Source organism: Stegodyphus dumicola, chromosome 7 (genome assembly GCF_044657685.1).
Source record: "Stegodyphus dumicola isolate Sdum_Otavi_A_Nest chromosome 7, ASM4465768v1".
Lineage (NCBI taxonomy): Eukaryota > Metazoa > Arthropoda > Arachnida > Araneae > Eresidae > Stegodyphus > Stegodyphus dumicola.
In genome coordinates, this window is record NC_140774.1 from 137,730,731 (window position 1) to 137,745,288 (window position 14,558).

Below are 14,558 nucleotides of genomic sequence, written 5' to 3' on the forward strand. Positions count from 1 at the left end.
AACCGACAAAAATTCGGGAGGCGTTCCCTTCTTGTAGGGCACTCCTCTGAAATTCGAAAGAAATAAACTTAGCTTCTTTCGCTAGATTTAAGCACCTTTTTTCTCCATAGCAGTTTATGTATTTATGAATAGCTCCATCGTAAGAAGCTAGCGATAGTATCATTAGAATCATAAGAATGATTAGATAGTACTGTATTGCGTCTGAAGCGCCTTAAGTGTAATAGGTATATATTTATCTGAGATACTTTGTAATGTGTTGGGGGTAGACCTCCAACTTAGAAAAAGATGAGGGAAGAGAAAAAAATGTTCTTGTGTATTGACGTTATCTATATACCCGCATTTTAACGAGTCTAATCTACTTGAAACATCCATAAATTCTATAAAAGACAAGCTGAACATTCCCTTGGTGTTCTGTCACTGACCTAGCCTCGTACTGAACAAACTGATACGACTCTGTCTTCTTCTCCCGCCCCCCCAAATTTTAAAACCTATCCAGCTATTAAGATAATATGTTCAAGTCCTCCATAAGGTATCTTAACGTGATAGGTATGAGAAAATTTTGTCTAATGTATCCAATGTAATTTATGCTGTTCGATATTTCTTGAATTCTTTCTTCATGAATTTAACTTACAAGATAAGGAAAAATTTCTTGAATGCATTTTTTTTTTTTTTTTTTTCGTTTTTCCTTCAATTTGTTTCTCTTACAGATGAGCATATACATTTCTTATTTTTTATGAATGGTTTAAAATAGAAAGGTTATTTAAAGGAGCCAGAAATTAAAAGCATTTCACAGGTTCTTGTTACAAAAAATATAGTTATTTTAATCTTTAAATTATATTAGCTCACACTCTCCCTATATCTTATTCAAATTGCCAATTGTTGATAAAACACTTTTTATTCATCCACTCAAGTTCAAATACATTTTTTTAAACTTGTAGTGGATGACACTTAATGTTAATACAGTTTTTCACGTATTAAAAATGTTTTAAATTTTAAAAATTTGTTTTTGTATTTAATTGTTTTTCTATTTTTAAAATTTTTTTTAATTTTATTTTGTATTTTACATGTTTTTGTTTATTTTGTATTTTTAAAATTTTTCTTTGTTGACCTAAGTAGGAATTAACTTTTTTTATTTAATTAATTATTAATTAATTACATTTCAATTGTTAATAAAACACTTTTTATTCATCCACTCAAGTGCAAATACATTTTTTTAAACTTGTAGTGGATGACACTTAATGTTAATACAGTTTTTCACGTATTAAAAATGTTTTAAATTTAAAAAATTTGTTTTTGTATTTAATGGTTTTTCTATTTTTTAATTTTTTAAAAATTTTATTTTGTATTTTACATGTTTTTGTTTATTTTGTATTTTAAAAATTTTTCTTTGTTGACCTAACTAGGAATTAACTTTTTTTATTTAATTAATTATTAATTAATTACATTTCAATCCTTAATAAAACACTTTTTATTCATCCACTCAGGTTCAAATACATTTTTAAAACACTTGATGTTTTAAAAATTTAAAAATTTTTGGATAACACTTGATGTTAATACAGATTTTTGTCACATATTAAAAAATTTTTTTTAAATTCTAAATTTTTAAATAGAATTTTTTTAATTTAAAAAAAGTGTTTTTGTATTAAATTTTTTTTGTATTTTTTAAATTTTTCTTTGTAGACCTAAGCAAAATTGACTTATTTTTTTTTTTATATTATTTGTTTTTGTTTTAAAGCTGAAAATTGAAACTTATCACGTTTAAGTACAGAATGTCGTTCGCCTTTTATGAAAACGAATTTCTGTTTAAACCTTTTGGTTAGCATTTTGAGATAAGGATTTGGCATTTTCAATATAATCGTCTGTTAAAATTTTGTTTTGGTTGGAATTCAGAATAAGGAATTTACTATTTCGGAAATAGCTCATAAAACTGATAGATGACTCAAAAGTTATGTAAATGCACTTCCCAAGGAAAAATATTCATATCAGCAAATTGTAAAGCATTGCAAAAGTAATCTTTATTGCATTTCAAAGAAAGGAATTTTAATATATTAAATTTGAAAGGAAAAAAGCGCCTGAGTGAAAGTAAATATCAGTAAATATAAAAACATGACCTCAAAATTGTATCCTAAGACTGTCCATACGTTGGTGAAATGAAGAAAGTGAAGTCTCTAAATAAGCCCACGAGCGGCCGAGCGGTAAAGTCGTTGAACACTGGTAGTTCGGTCCGAGGTTCGAATTCCGCGAACGGGCTGGTTGCGTGAGCGTTTTAGTGGTTTTTCCCATGTGTAACGTGTATACGAGCCAGTTTCCCTTAGAACATCCTCCACGAAGGCATCCCTCCCCTTAGGCAGATAGCACTCGTGTGCTTTGCCATAATTAAATGCACACACACTAAATCAAAGTAAAACCATTCATAATGATTTGGAATTTAAAATTAGAAAACATTAAATCTTAAGTCCATCTGTTTTTGCCAAAGCACATTGCAGAAAGTAAAACAAATTGTAAAACATATAGAAAAAATAAGTAATTGTTGATAAATGTAAATTATGGTAACATTCGAAACGATATGAGGTTTAAGTGACTCTAACAAAAAAATATGCATTTTGTATTTCTCAATTAAGGAAAATGGCGGTAAGAAATAGTTTTGTCAAAAAACAGAAAAATTTTCAACGGGATTAATGACAGTAAGAGGATTTGTTACAACGGGTAAATCAAAACTTTTTTTTTTTTCTTTTCTTCGCCGGCAGGACAACCGGTCTGCTTAGGAAAGGTGCCTGTTTAAGTCTTGTCGTCGATTTTAACTATTTTTTATGTCATCTTAGGTCATGTTCCCCGAAATCTGCGGAGAATTAAACCTTTGAATACGAATTAAAAAAGAATTACCCCATTCTCTATCCAAGTGAACAAAATATGTCATAAGTAAGGTCAAATTAGCATTGGTGATGTTTTTCACAAACGGGTTTCAAGCCAAGGGCTGGGACACATATGTCTCAACCCTAGTTAATAGTCGAATGCATATGTCCCAGATTTCGCTATCGACTTAACTATAAACACACCTATTATTCTGGAAAACTTTATTATATGAAATAGATTTACATCATATGGTACATGGTAAAAAGCATTCTTTGCATAACCCAACATTACACAATATTTGCTCCTTTCTCTATGTTCATTTGCTTACAACGAGCATAATGGCGTCTTGATTTTCCAACTATTGGAAGATGGTCCTCAACATTCGGGAGATCTCAAGTACTTTCTAACCCAGCAATAATTCTTAAACATTTAGTGGGAGATATAATATACGTCTTTAGTAGTCAAGGGTTAAAACTGAAAAACATCTAAAGTAAGGCTAAAATTAATTCATATATTAAAACATAAAGTTGAAGCTTAAGAATATTGAAATATAACACTGTTGGCTATGCCTAATTTTATGATTCTAAATTTTTGTAAATCTAATCTTTTCTTATATTAATAAGAATAACAGGTAAATTACCTTTCAAGTCTTTATTTTCAGTTTATTAAGCATACATGACACAGTTTCCTGGTTTATGGACGAAGCTTCCTTTCTTCTTATATATGAATACTTTGCAACAAAATTATTAAACCCCTAAAAATTTTATTTTAAAAGTGAAAATTTAAAACAAGTGTATACGCTATTATTTTGTAATGCTCGAATTATGGCTCTTAAATAATAAGCTGACATACACAGCTGAGATACAGGAAAATGACAAGAGCTTTTTTAACATACACGCTTGAACTATGATTTCATTTTTACTTCTTTGTACGAAGTAAAAAGGAAGTACTGTAATCGCGAAACGTTTCAGGCAACATATTTCAACGCAAATATCCATTTTCACCGCTATCGAATGCAATTTAAAAATGCTTTTGCGTGACATCTGTACGTAAGGACAGGATAAAGGACTCTTTTCCCCCTTAAAAAATTGTAAAACTAATTTTAAATGAATTCTAAAGAGAATTTTTCGTAGCGTCTGTCTGTTTCGGGGTGTTTTTGAGTTATGCGAGTATGTATCTGGCATAACTCAAAAACGAGTAGCCTCAGAACGTTGAAATTTCGTATATAGACTGCTACGTGTAGATGTGCACCTCATATTTTTTTTGCAATCGGCCGCACCAAAAAGTATATATATATATATATCCACTCTGTTACTCGGCTCCGTGACCTCAGTGTCTTTATTCTTATTTGTTTGTGAATTGTGTTGCTTTAAAAATGATTGAATTATGTTGTTTTTATGTTCCGGTTAAGGTTTTTATGCCTTTAGTAAATCTGTATGCAATATTTTTAGAATTATCAACAATTTAAAAGTTGTTTAAGTGCCGCTAAGCCTAATAATTTTTTCCATGGCGGCCATTGCTTGTTTACATTCGAAACAGCAGAATATTAGATTTGTTGCCAATCTAGAAAAGTAAGCTTCGCAACAACAAAGATAACGCCTTCTTTTATTATTAAATCATGCTTAATCCATTCCGGAATTTATTCGAGGAAATAAGTTTTTCAGATATACTTCGCAATTTTTAATATTCATATTTTAAATTTTTATGTATTTTTGCCTTGTCGGGAAGTGAGAACTGAATTAACTAAATGAAAAATACTTAATCGTCTGTGAAAAACTGTTTCTTTTGTTGTTGTTATTTGCTTAATTTCTTTTATACATCGCTTTAGATTTATTATAGTATTTAAATAGAACATGTGGCAACGATTAGATAATTCTTAAGATGATATAAATTTTGTGCATTCTGAATTAAAAAGTGAATGAAATGTCACGTTTAAGTGAACCTAGGGGCCAGAGTGTCGCTATGGTAGACAAATATAGTGAATTTTAAAGAGTGCATTTATTCTATTGTGGTTTATGCGCTATCGACTAAGTAGATTTAATTCAATCCAATAAGTTTAAATGAAATGCAAGAAAAAATTGATATAATTTAATATTCTGTACAAGGAAGTCATGTGGTGCACACATCAGATTTTTTAATATGTGAGCTAGAACGCCACAAAAATAATCTGTCTAAACTTCTGACAGGCATTTCGCCAAGGGTGAAAATCGTTACATACTTTCCAGTAAAAAATTACTTGCAGAACGGCTCTCTTTAAAAAACTATTTTCAATAAATTTAATCCGATTTGAAAAATTCCATGGGGGGGGGGGTTGACTTTCCTTCATTCTTGGTATTATCGTCCTACTTTTCAACGCCGCAGATTCAAAATCTCATTAGTATTTTGAGGTTTAAATATGAGAAGTTTATTTCAAAGTTCGACTTAATCCTTCATTTTGCAGGATAAATTAATTATGGCTTATATTACGTATATTTTTGTTCCAAATTTTCTCTTCGATCGAATTCAACATCAGTTCCAGATGTTTCCCATCCTATTTTAATCCCAGACAAAAATAACTATCTTAAATCTTTATAGCAGTTTATGAAGTCTTGGACTGGTGATTTACTTAAGTCGTGAGTGAAACGGACGCATAATCTTGAATCAAGGCCTGTTTAAGGACCTTCTCTAAGAGATTTTATGTAGGACCTCACATGGGATCCTCTTTAAATTTTTATTGCCTTTGGTACGTTCCCATTACCTTTGGTGCGTATCTTTTGTTGTGTATATTTATTTGGTACGTATATTTATATTTGGTATGTATATCCCATTTTATGGCCTTTGGTTATTATGTAATGTAAGACTACTAATGTCATTTCATATTGAAAACAAGAATTTTAGTTATTTTATAGCATTTTTCTGCATATTAATAATTTGGGAAATAATTCCAGAGAGTTCTCTTAGCCAAAGAAATTTTAAACGTATAAACTGCAATGCAATTTTTCTCAAGTATTAAAGTAAAAATTCTGATCTAGCAAATATCCCATTAATTAAAAATAACAACCGTTAAACTTGAAGGTTTATAAAGCACATAAAAAAACTGATTCTAATTTTGCGTATTTTACAACATTGTTCCCATTCTAGTTCTTATATCATAACACTGCACTGAAAAGTTTCGTTTAAAAGTATTTTGTCTGACGGATTGAATGAAAGTTACTGTTGATCAATTCTACATACAATTTGTCTTAGGTTTTTCACAATTCTGTTACACAGACTTGAACCCTAGTATTTTTTCCCTTCCTTTCCTTTAATTTGTTCTGTTTGATATAATTCTTATTTTTAAATTTCAACCATTTACTCACATTTTTGTTTTTTCTCCGAGTAAAAAATAAATGTCTGTAATTTGTCTTTCTATTGGTGTAATGAAACCATCGCTTTGTCATCTTTATTCATTTGAACATTTATTTCAAAGCAACATTTTACTTACTCTTTAGCATTGAAAAGCTGCGTTGTGGTGACACTATCCTAGGCACTGGCATGCAGAAACTCTTGGTTACCCGACACTTTTAAGAAAATTTCTTCCAAGTTCTTTTGACAGACGCACTATGAGGCAGTTGTTAATAATTTATGGTAAAAATGAAGGATGACTCTTTTACTTCAGTGGGCAAAAAAGGTGTATCTATATCCCCCTTAGAATGCTTTGAATCTTTGATAACATTTTAGAAACAACGATTTTGAAACCAACTAGGGAAAAATAATTGAGACAGTTGCAAAAAATGTATCCTAACCTCCAGCACAGAACCAAGAACGTCGGCCGTCCACGTGCAAATTCAAATTGGCTTTCCTTTTTTTACAGAAATTTTATATGCTTGATAATCAATTCGCCGCCCTTGTATTTTGCCGTCCATATGCTATGCACCATTTTGCCCCCCCCTTCCGCCGCGTTAGTATCGGCCATGCTAGATGCCTTGAAAAATATATCGAGACTGATAGCGAATATAATAATAAAATGAGGTATTTTTGGAAGCAGGAGTCTTACAAAATGAGCAACGCTTTCGCCGGGAACCGAACCACGGACCTGTGGAACACGCGCCCAGCGTGCAGACCACTACACACGAAGGCACGCTAAGAAGGTGGGATAAATGCCTTATATACTTGCCCTTTTAAAGGACGACTGGGGTTTAGGCGACCCAATCGCCAAATCCTGAGTGTGTAGAATCATGGATAATATTATCCACCACTATTTTAGTTCGGGACCCAGTGTAGAGTCACTAGGTAATTTTTTGGTAGCAAGAGAAGTGAAAATTATCTTTTCGATTGAATCGAACCACGAACCTCTGGAATACGCGCCCAGCATGCAGACCACTACGCCACGAAGGCACACTAAGAAGGTGGGAGAAATACGTTATAAAATAACTAGGATTTTAAAGTGATATATATAGTGATATTTTCCTCCTTTGTAAGCCTACTTTATCTTCTGTCGATTCGGCCTGTTTTCCCGTCAGAATGCAAATTTAGTTCGCGTGTATTTTAGGTTACAGTTTTGACATTGTAAGACAAAGCGTGTTCTACCTCTTGTGGCCACGTTACTAGGTTTCTATCTTAAGATAAGAGTTCTTGTCTTCGGCCTTGCATTATAACTGCCAATAGTAGAATTCCACGGTTCTTACGTTTTGAGCCAACTTCATATTAAATTGATTGTGTAGCCTTCGGCTACTAGTTTACTTTTTTGTAAATTTAAACACTTGATTTATTGTTAAGTTATCTCACTAGAAGTGGTTGGCTGAGTTGTAAGCACAAAGGGTGTCTTCTGTTTTTGTTTAATTTCAATAAAGTGTCTTTTACACTCATAAATAAATTCTTTAAATAAAGTATTCTTCAATAAAGTGTCTTTTACCAAGTTTCAGTTGTTACTTTAGACTGAAACAGTGAATGTACTTTTCAGTTGTTACAATCAGTGTTTGCTTCTCTGTGATGTGTTAGTTTTTGTATTAGGCTGGCAACAAATCTTGTATTAGTTTAACAGTTAAAAGAAAGGTTTCCGCATGATCTTCACAGGTAATTTGGGAGTGTTTGTCTTTGTATGTAAGACAAAAACAATCACATTACATGGACGAATACATTTTTAAAACTTAGGAGTTCTCGTTCTCTGAAAAGGGAATTGCGCAGATATTTTTTACTTTCAGAACTTGAGGCGAAAAACATAAACGGAAAATACGCTAGGGAAGAATTATGCGCAGTATGGTATTTCACGATACAGTATTTTCTTAAAACAAATTATTTGAAGGCCACTTCACAAAAATTCCAACGAACACGTATTTTTGTACGTGTTTGCACAAAAATTAGTAAATTGTACAAATATTATAAATTTATTTAAAAATTTAGCACCGTATACGGTATACACGGTAATTTAATACGGTATGGGGATGAGAATGGAAGAATTAAAAAGTAGAGAATAAATCAAAAGTTAAAATTTTAAAGTTGTATATACTTTTTGAGTCTTGGTGATAAGATTAAAAGGAAATAAATAATATGTAAATAATATTAAAGTAAGATTAATGGAAGGTGGATCCATTATTTTATTGTTTTATTTTACACCATTACTCGAATTTTGCATAACAATGAGCAATAAAGTTAACAAAATTAATCAACTCATAACAACAATCAAAACTTTTACTGTACACAATGTTTTGAGTAGAAACTCTGCTAAAACTGCCTAAACATTAATGAATATTGATTATATTGATCAGCTCAATGCGCCCACACCACAAACATTTCTTTCCTTTCCTGTTTTCTAATATACATTAAACTATGTTCGCGAAATACTAGTAATTAATAAATAGTAATTATATTACATTAAGATTAAGGTTTTGCAATAAATCAACAGTAAAATTAGTGCATTATTTGTAGACTACAATATATTGCTAACTAGTTAATTAAAACTGTATAATATTTACAAAAACTTATGTTTAATAAATTATAGTTTCATTAAATTTAATAACCTTAAATTACATTCATTAAATACTTATTATATTAATTTTAATATATGTTAAAAATTAAATTTTACAAAATTTAACTAGGGCAAAATTAGGTTCGACTGGTTTGGTGTATGGACTCTAATGGCAAATCAAGCAATGGTTTAGTCCCTATTCAGATTCTCGTGGAGATAAACTGAGTGAATTTATTTCTGCCAACAATCTATTTGTTATTAACGAAGATTATGGACCTACGTTTCAGGCAACTCAAGGTTCTAGTTATATTGATGTTACTGTTATTGGTTCAGATCTTCTCAGGATGTTTCGAGTTGGCGGCTGTCTGAAAAAGAATCCCTTTCTGATCACATGATGATTGAATTTGAATTTTGCCTCTCTACGTTCTTACGAGACACCTCATACTTACTTCTGTAAGCCCCATTTGATACTATGTGGTACATGGGGAACTTATTGTGTTTCTTTAATAAATAAATAATAAAAAAATAGGGTAAAAAATTCTGGTACTTAAAACAATTTCAGTTTTGTTAGGCATTATTTATAACCGAGTACCTCTGTAACAAAAAAAAAAAAAAAAAAAAAAAAAAAAAAAAAAAAAAAAATTATAAAAAATCTGAAATTTTTCAGATTTTAAATTACGTCCAAAGGGGCGTTTTTTTAACGTTTTGAGTGTTACCTTTATTTATTAAATATCATGTTCTTTGCACTTAAACCATAAAATTCAGTTCAAGAGCAATATCGCAAAATAATGTTAAATTAAGCATATCTTTAGAATTTCCGATATACACAGTCTCGCGAGCTGGAGATAAAAGTATTTTTTTTTCTATATAACGTTGCCATTTCTCGCTTTTAAAGCATTGAGTTTGTAAATCAAAAATTCGTTAAAGTTTTACAAAATATAAAATCTATAATAAAACAAATTCCAAATTTGGGATTTCAGATGCCCATATTCGCAGTAGGATTTCGTCATTCAAAATTCGATGGCTCTATGTACCATTGTTTTATCACAATGCGAGAAATAGACAATCATTTATGCAGATTTTTCATTATTTAATTTCTTCAAATATAATGCAGGACTCTAACATTTTGTAGCAACAGTTTGAAAAGTGAACCGACGTTTATGAGTCCGACGCAAAATGCCAAAACGAAAGCAATAGTCCTTCGGGACTGAAATCCCTTTGGACTAAAAAAAAAAAAAAAAAAAAAAAAAAACCCATCGAAAAGGCGATAAAGGGGCCAAATGAAGCTAATTTCATGTACTTCCAAGGTTGAGGTATTAAGGCAACCATTCTTGAGTACGTCCACGCCGCACGCTTTTTAGCCCAAAGGCACAATTTACCCAGAATTTCGTTTTGGCATTTTGCGTCATCCACTATAAAACGGCGCTTCACTTTTCAGTGTTGTTGCTACCAAATAGTAGAGCTGTACATTATATTTAAAGAAATTAAATAATGAAGAATCTGCATGAAAGAATGCATGTTTCTCGCACTGTAGAAAAACGACGGTTCCTACAGACATCATTAGTTTGAAAAACATAGTACTCCCTAGTTTGGAATTTGGAGTTTGTTTTATTATCTATTTCATATTTTGTAAAACTTTAATGAATTTTTGATTAACAAAATCGTCGATTTCAAAGCGAGCAATGGCAACACTGTACGGAAAAAAAAAACATTTTTATCTCCAGCGCGAGACTGTATCGAAAATTCTAAAGATATGCTCTTTTTAAATATTTTGCGATATTGCTGTTGAATTTTATGGTTTAAGTGCGAAGAGCATGATATTTAATAAATAAAGGTAATACACAAAATGTTAAAAAATGCCCCTTTGCGGGGTAATGTAAAATCTGAAATCTTTCAGACTTTTTTAATTCATTTTTTTCCCTTTTATCAAAATTTTGAATAGGCGACCGCTAACTTACATTGTATTTCAATGAGCTGACGACGATATACTTCGTCATAAGGAATCGCTCAAGTGAAATTACACATTATTAATATAATTCTAGTAGCAGAAAAACATACACATTGCATTCATAACATATAGACGTCGTCGTGTATTCTTCGGGCAAGGCCAGGTCCCGTCGGTCATTCAACTGTGTCATTACTTAGGGCTTTGCCGAGGATGCGTCAACGGGGACAACCGCTATTACACCCGTTAAGAGAGGGCAAAGCACAATGCACATACAGCCAAGCCTAACGTGGAGGAAAATCATACAGGTTGGGTTTCGGGCTAGCAGTCAGCCTTTTAATTGCGATGCCATCCAGAGCGACAGGCAATGCTCTCATCGATAGTCATCGACTATTAATCAGAAATATAATGAATTCTTAATCAGTGCCAGTAATGTCCGTGAGGTGACGGCGTGTAATACTCTTCAAAATAAATCCCTCTTTAAAAATAATAATAATAAAAAAAAAAAAAAAAAAAAAAAAAAAAAAAAAATCTGAAATGTTTCAGATTTTAAATTACGTCCAAAGGGGCGTTTTTTAACATTTTGTGTGTTACCTATCTTTATTAAATATCATGTTCCTCGCACTTAAACCATAAGATCCAGTGCAACAGCAATATCGCAAAATAGTTTTAAAACGAGCATATCTTTAGAATTTCCGATACAGAGACTCACGCGCTGGAGATAAAAATGTTTTTTCTGCACAACGTTGCCATTGCTCGCTTTGAAATCCTTGAGTTTGTTAATCAAAAATTCGTCAAAGTTTTAAAAAATAGGAAATCGATCATAAAACAAATTTCAAATTTCAAATTTGGTCTTCCACATGCTCATATTCGTTGGAGGATTGCGTTATTCAAAATTCGATGACTCTATGTACCGTTATTTTATAACAATGTGAGAAATATACATACATTTACGCAGATTTTCATTATTTAATTTCTTCAAATATAATGCAGGACTCTAACATTTTATGGCAACAGTTTGAAAAGTGAACCGACATTTATGAGTCCGACGCAAAATGCCAAAACGAAACTAATAGTCCTTCGGGATTCAAATCCCTTTGGACTAAAAAGAGATATCAATGACGGACCTCTTTGTTATTATTATTATTATATGATTATTTATTATTATTATATGATTATGATAATTAGATAATAATCAGTTATTATAGTTAGTTGTTTAAAATCATGATTAACTACCTGCTTTTCAAACGATTCTAAAACTGTATTATTTATTATTCACAATGATCAATATCAGCCGAAGTAAATCGGTTATATCTACAACATACACATTTCATGTGATTAAAGTCATGGCTAATTATTAATGAATAGTTTACGTGATTTAATCTATTACTGTTAAAGCTGTTACTAATTAAACTATTAATTAGTAACAATTTTCTTTATCTTTTTAAATGCTCCTTAAATTGACATGAAGATAAATTAGATAACATTAAACAGCTGATTTGTACGGGCTGAAATGGGATTTCTTTATGTTTTTTAAGTGGAAAGACAGAAGTAATGACATCGCTTCAGTCACGAAATTCTATTCTTGCAAAACGTTGCTGTAACATAAATGACGCATTTCTGTATATAAACATGCAAGACGCAATTTTACATTTAATTTGTAACAAGCCTTGAGGTGTCCTTTTTACTTTTATTTCTCTATTGTTAAATTGCAAATTCTTTTGTTCCTGTTTCTTTTATAAATTTAATGAAATGACGGTAATAGATTTTCTGAACTGAGTCATTTTAAAGTTTGTAGCTATTATATGATTACCAATAAGCTCTGATTTCTAACTAGTCGAATTAAAAAGTAAGGAACAAAAACGAATTATAGTTCCCTTATTTTACTTCGTACTCCTTATTTTTACATTCCTCATATTTTCATAGATATCTTTTCCTCTTCATCTTTTTGAATCATATTAACCAAGATGCTGATGTGATTGCTAAAGCTGGAAATAATAATTAAAATAAATAATAATTAAAGCAGACAACACTAATATCATAATATATTAAACCTGACATCAAAATAGATCCAAGAATAGAAATCATAAAATTTGGTTATCATGATGAGATCCTGTTGATTGTCTTATAGCAATCTTAAAATTCACAGTTTTAAGTATGTAAAAATGGCATCTTATCTGGTTTCCAAAATAAAAATCTTAAACTTAGGATTCCATTTTAAATTCCGTTATAAATCGTTACCATCCTCAGCTTCAATTCAAAGAATAATTAAATTTAGCATTTTGCTATTTTCCAGTGTTTTCAAATACTAAGTTAGTATTTTTGTGTGTTGACAGCTCGTATAAACTTCGTGAATACATATGCCAGAAAAGCAAAAGAATTAAACAATAATTGTATAACCTTTTACAACTCCGAGCAGAACCACTTTTTAAAGGTCAGGAATCTTCACCAGTTTATGTCGCAAATGTAAACAGTATAGCGAATATAAAAAAATTATGGCAACATTTAACGCTCTGCAAAACGTAAAAAATTATTAATTGAGTGCGTCCGCATTACACACACTATTTTCTTTTCACCTTTTTTAATATAAGATTATGTAATGAAGGTGCCGCTTCTACTTAAATAACGGTATAAACAAAATTGTAGTTTTTTTCCCTATAGTATTCCAACCAAATCTTTTATGAACCAATAATAATAAAGCGATTACAAGTCTATCTATTGAGCCATAAACAAATTTACCATTCTGAATCTTCAACAGCTGTAGTATAGTCTCCCTGTTCTCACACTTGTTTTCATTTAGGAACATATCGTCTGAAGCTTCTGCTTTTCTCTAGCTAATAATGCTGTAAAGATGAAAAATATGTACCGTATTTGACGGCATATAAGACGCACTTTGTTTCCTAAATTTGGTCTCAAAAAAGTTACCTGCGTCTTATACGTGAAGGACACAGTCTTATACGTGAAGGTAATTGCATTCAATAATTGTTTATTTGGCTTTTACGAAACGTGAGAACTAAAAGAAACCACGCTATTGAAACTTTTTTCCCTTGTGTGTGGCCGTCTAAATAAGGGTGCGTCTTATATGCCGTCAAATACGGTAATTAAATTAATGAACTGCGGTTGCTTCCGGCCAGTGCTTAGATTGCTTAATCGTGTTTGTTATTTTTCTATTGCTTCTGCTTAAATAAAGAAGATGATCTATGAAAATCCACCTCACCCATTAAAATGAAAAAGAAAAAAAATCATCTTTCTTCCTCATCTTGTAAGTAATATGCTCCCAGTTTTTTTTTATGTATACTTATTTTACGTACGCATTATCTAGCTATCTCTCAATAGAGATGTAAGGTAAATATGTAATTCTTAATGAAACAAATGTGAATCTAAAAATTAAAATTTAACTAGCAATAGCCCTTAATTCCCCTTCTCTATTTTAAAAATAGTAATTACTTGTCTAGACTGTGTCATTTCTAGATCAATCTATATCACATGGCTTGCATAACGCTGATTCGAAACCTCAACTCAAAACTTCGAGAATTGAAATTTTCTCTTATTAAGCACCTTAAACCGAAACCTTCTCTTACTTCACTGCCATTAGTGAATAAGTGCGCACTTCAACTTTTACTTCTCTTACCGTTTAGATGCTATTTCACTTCGCTCTCTTCTTATCGCAACAGTATCAAAATGTTAATGTTCTTGAACAGCACGTTTAGATTGCCAAGAAAATTGTGACAGCAAACGCCAATTGAAATAAAGATTGAAAATTTAATGCTCCTCGACTGCTAGTTTGCTTTTCATTACGGATTCAACATTGTTACTTCTTTTTCATCATATATA

General features: G+C 31.1%; 1 protein-coding gene and 1 long non-coding RNA gene across 4 annotated transcripts in view; one reads left to right on the forward strand and one right to left on the reverse strand.

The window, feature by feature from the left end:
* LOC118193715 (uncharacterized) overlaps positions 1 to 14,558 on the reverse strand; it is a 322,326-nt gene that overhangs the window by 220,972 nt on the left and 86,796 nt on the right. The gene's annotated exons all lie outside the window — the stretch shown is intronic.
* Pde11 (Phosphodiesterase 11) overlaps positions 1 to 14,558 on the forward strand; it is a 589,461-nt gene that overhangs the window by 189,515 nt on the left and 385,388 nt on the right. The gene's annotated exons all lie outside the window — the stretch shown is intronic.